At 44.2% G+C, this 5,000-nt stretch overlaps 2 protein-coding genes across 5 annotated transcripts in view; one reads left to right on the top strand and one right to left on the bottom strand.

Moving 5' to 3' along the window:
* Positions 1-1,800, bottom strand: part of rfx1a (regulatory factor X, 1a (influences HLA class II expression)) — a 38,029-nt gene extending 36,229 nt beyond the window's left edge. For all 4 annotated transcript variants that reach the window (XM_062526385.1, XM_062526389.1, XM_062526386.1 and 1 more), the window contains exon 1: positions 1,686-1,800. The gene's annotated coding sequence lies outside the window, so the exon portion shown is untranslated. The remainder of the gene's footprint in view (positions 1-1,685) is intronic.
* LOC134070504 (5-hydroxytryptamine receptor 3A-like) overlaps positions 1-5,000 on the top strand; it is a 91,060-nt gene that overhangs the window by 67,512 nt on the left and 18,548 nt on the right. The gene's annotated exons all lie outside the window — the stretch shown is intronic.

Below are 5,000 nucleotides of genomic sequence, written 5' to 3'. Positions count from 1 at the left end.
AGGAGAGGACTACTCGTGTGCTCCACCTCTACGGGCAGCAGGTGAGGCAGAGGAGAGGACTACTCGTGTGTTCCACCTCTACGGGCAGCAGGTGAGGCAGAGGAGAGGACTACTCGTGTGCTCCACCTCTACGGGCAGCAGGTGAGGCAGAGGAGAGGACTACTCGTGTGTTCCACCTCTACGGGCAGCAGGTGAGGCAGAGGAGAGGACTACTCGTGTGTTCCATCTCTACGGGCAGCAGGTGAGGCAGAGGAGAGGACTACTCGTGTGTTCCATCTCTACGGGCCGCAGGTGAGGCAGAGGAGAGGACTACTCGTGTGTTCCACGTAATCACGCTGAGAGACGCAGTCCACAATCAGTCTCATCAACATCTTTATTCTCACTCCCTCTGACTGTGATCTGGTGACTTTCTCAACTTGTCAGTCCAAAAAATCTACATTAGAAACCAGATGATAGTTCTAAATAAGGAATTCTGTTGAATCTTGTATATATATATATTTTTTTTTAATTCAATATCATTTTTTCCATTAAATCATTTCTGACTATTACAGAGACGATGAGCTGATGATGTTGGATTTACTTTAGCCTACCCATAGACAATAAAAAAAAAAAAAGATAATAATAAAAAACTGACCAATAATTGTCATTAAAGTGTCACGCAACCCAGACGGGCTACGCCCCCTTCCCAGCCTAGGAAGCTGCCTAGTAACCGTACCACAACAAATGGCCGCCCCTCCTCCCCTTACACAAGGCCCTCTCCCCTCAAACGCGGACACGCCGAGGACCGCGGAGGGACAGAACATCGCTGCAGCACGCTAGATACGCTCACAATGATAACAGTTACGACCAATAACTACGATTAGTTGCATTACTTGATGAGATAGCGAAGTAAATCTAATTAAACGGGCTGAACGTCAGGTGACGTTAGCAGTCAGGATTCCTTGCTAACACCGAGGTTGGGAAACTGAACTGTCACTCACGCACGGCACTTCAGAAAGCTATCGTTAGTGGTAATTCACAAGAGCATCAATCCTACATTACACCTGGTATGGACAGCCGATAACAAATGATAGCGGTCTAGGAGGTGCACCGATATGGAAAGAACAGCTGTAGGTATGCTCGCTGTCATAGCTAGCAGGCTAACCTTTTCAGTTCTATGACAGGCCAGCCGAAGCAACGTTAGCCAGCCTCACAGCTAACGTTAGATCATTTTCATCTAGTGGCTGCAAGTGCATTTGATGACATATCGTCGATATTCCATTAGCGCACATACTGCTGCTCGGCCGAAAAGGCAGCTTGATTGAAAATGTCGCCAGATAGTTGGCTAGCTGGTAATCAGATACAATATGAGGTGCAAGCAGCTGCTAGTTTCGCGTATATTAGCAAGCTAGCGTCACCCCCGCCATTTTGTACAGCCTATCGTGCATTTGACATCGCCATAACAACAGCCTGTTTTTAGAAAGACTGAAACATCAAGTCAGACGATTATTCGAAACAAGCTAGACAGATGGCCAGTGAGCCTTATTGTGATTCTGATAGAGGAGGCTAGTGATGGCTAGCTTGCTACCTAGCCCATTGGCTGTTAATGACTACGAACGCATATGAAGATAAAACAACAGCAATCCTTACAGACATTTTCTTCTGAAACGTAAAATGTCTGATTACATAATTATTTAAGATTTCACCTCTTATTCCGAGAGAATTCCCAACTGGTATATTGGGGTTTTTATTTTTTCAAGGTTTCAGGCTGTTGTTGTTGTTGACTCTCGTTGCTGGGTTCTTGTCGCCAGGACTACCGTGGCTATGGCGCTTCTTCCTCACCGGGGCAACTGTTGCTACCCACCCGCTCTAGGTCCCGCCCCCAGAAGCCCTGTGAGTGGCTCCAACGGAATGACTGTGTTTACAAAGTAGCTGCTTCATAGGGTCGTCTCTCTGTCAGTTTATTCGGGGCTATCCTGTTTGCCACATCTGAGCTAGTTCTGAATGCCCATTGCTATTCTGTTGCAGTTTTACTGAAATAAATGTATTAATTTTCACGTGGTTTACCCCAAAAGAAACAGTCCCTTCTTTGTTGTTACCATGACACAGATATTTTGCCTGATGACATGCAGCCTACCAGTAGTCTATGTTAAAGTGGCCACTAAATTTAAGAGATTTATAGAGCATTATATTTGTGTATCATCTGACTTCAGTCCTCTTACTGTAAGTTGTTTGTGTAAAACGTTTATATTGTATGATGTGAGGACTGCAATCATATAACAATGACAAGGTGTTCACAAGCCTGTGTGACACAATACAGGACGTCCGGCGCACTTCTATTGTTTTTGTTGCTGTAAGTGGGACAATTGCTCATGTTCATTTAGGCCTAGGCTACATTAGAGTCCTTTATAGGCTACATTAGGCGTCCTTTATAGGCTACATTAGGCGTCCTTTATAGGCTACATTATGAGTCCTTAGGCCTAGGCTACATTAGGAGTCCTTAGTGACAACTAGTTGCATGCGTGACAGCGAAACTGATTATTAACTATAAACCAATCAAATGGAAACTGAAGCGGCACGTAAATAACCACCACAAAAAGTAACGGAATGGGATCCAAAGACGGCGCTGGTATTGCATCCCACTGGCCCTAAGCCCAGATGGCCACTGTGTTTGTCCCCGGTTCGATTCCCGCCCGCGGTCCTTTCCGGATCCCACCCTGCTCTCTCTCCCATTCACTTCTTGTCATTCTTCACTGTATCTACCAAGGCATAAAAAGCCCAAAAGATATACTCTAAAAAAAACAGACATGCTGAACCGAAGGCCCATGAAGTGAACTTCTAAGGGTGACATGAAAGAACACAGCAGGGACATTCATGATACAAATCCAAAGTTTATAGCCTGATTAAAACTACATTAATTTGTTCATAGTCTACTAGATTGATCTGGAATCCAAAGTGTATAGCCTAATAGTCTACTAGATTAATTATAGCCTGATTAATAGTCTACTAGATTGATACAAATAGCCTAATTAATAGTCTACTAGATTGATCTGGAATTCTGATGCAGTAGCCTACACATGTAGAGCTCATGTGAAAAAGCAAAACAGTGCCCTAACATCTGGTTGAAGCATCACCACCTTAGTGCTCGTACCCTGCAGGAATAAGGGCCAAAGGTATTTTAAAGGACAGCTCACATGTGATCAGGAATAAGGGCCAAACGTATTTTAAAGGACAGCTCATATGTGATCAGGAATAAGGGCCAAACGTATTTTAAAGGACAGCTCATATGTGATCAGGAATAAGGGCCAAACGTATTTTAAAGGACAGCTCACATGTGATCAGGAATAAGGGCCATTTTAAAGGACAGCTCACATGTGATCAGGAATAAGGGCCATTTTAAAGGACAGCTCACATGTGATCTTGGACTGTTCAAACCGCTGAGATCAGACAGGTGTCTGCTCCCACAGGCCTAAAACAGAAAGACTGAGCAGGAGTCCCTCTCATCAAGCCATCCACACCCTGAATAAGTATGAAACTGCACTTACACACACATCACTTGTTACCCCATTCTCTGTCAATCTATTTATTACATTCTTCTAAATCTTTCTTTATACTTTAAGACTTTAAATAGTTAGTGATACCTCCCCAGATAGCAGAACTACCCAGGGCCAGAACTGGGCCACACCAACCGCTTCCGGCACGGATCTGCATAATCAGTCCAGAGTTGTTCTGGATCTGCATCAGTCCAGAGTTGTTCTGGATCTGCATCAGTCCAGAATTGTTCTGGATCTGCATAATCGGTCCATAGTTGTTCTGGATCTGCATAATCGGTCCAGAATTGTTCTGGATCTGCATAATCATTCCAGAATTGTTCTGGATCTGCATAATCAGTCCAGAATTGTTCTGCATCTGATTGGTGGATCTGCTGCCAATGAGGCTAATACTGGCCCAGCTCCGTACGATGCTCTGCTCAGCGCAGTAACTTGATGAAAAGGACCAGTAAACCATGTTAAGGCGTTTGGGGAGAAAAACAACTAGTATACGAGTGTTGTATAACGAGAGAATGTCGTGTTGTATAGCGCTAACGTGTTTGTGTGTAGTTGTCACTTCCTGTGTGTGTTGTTAATGTAGTTGTGTGTGTAACCAGTGCTAATTGTGTCATGTGTGTCTGACCCGTTTGGTGCAGTGAGGTGTTGGGGAGCAAGGGATGGGAACTGAGCCGGATGTGAGCCGGATGTGGAGTGTTGGGGAGCAAGGGACGGGGACTGAGCCGGATGTGAGCCGGATGTGGAGTGTTGGGGAGCAAGGGATGGGAACTGAGCGGGATGTGGAGGCTGATGCAAATAAACGGCTGAAAAGCAATAAAACGGCCATTGGTTAGAATACTATACAGTATACTATAGGTGTTAATGGACACCATTGGTTAATAGGCTACTATACAGTATACTGTAGGTGTAAATGGACACCATTGGTTAGAATACTATACAGTATACTATAGGTGGTAATGGACACCATTGGTTAGAATACTATACAGTATACTATAGGTGTAAATGGACACCATTGGTTAGAATACTATACAGTATACTATAGGTGTAAATGGACACACTAATGATGTATTATTCTAATTCAGTTCAGTTAGTCTGATGCTCAGGGACAAATTCCTTCTGAGACAATGTGGAACCTTTATTGATTTTTTAAAATCTTTGTGACAGAGTTTTCTCTCCAAAGGCCCTGGGCTTTCTTCCAAATAGGCCCACTACCCTACGCAGTGCACACACACACATTCACCCAAGATTGCTGTCTCACGTACTAGCCGGTCAAGGTATCACATTCAAACTAGATGATCACATTTGATCATTCATGGACAAATTACTTTTGAGATAATGTGTACCCTTTATTGATGTGAGTTTCAAACCCATCTTGGATGTAGATGAGTTGGTGTTGAGTGTAACGCTGGTAGCTGTGCAGTCGGCCTGTGTGTGTGTGTGTGTTGGCTAAACTCCCCTCCTGGTGCATACTGT

This window comes from Sardina pilchardus, chromosome 22 (genome assembly GCF_963854185.1).
Source record: "Sardina pilchardus chromosome 22, fSarPil1.1, whole genome shotgun sequence".
Lineage (NCBI taxonomy): Eukaryota > Metazoa > Chordata > Actinopteri > Clupeiformes > Clupeidae > Sardina > Sardina pilchardus.
This window is presented reverse-complemented; position numbering and strand designations above follow the sequence as displayed.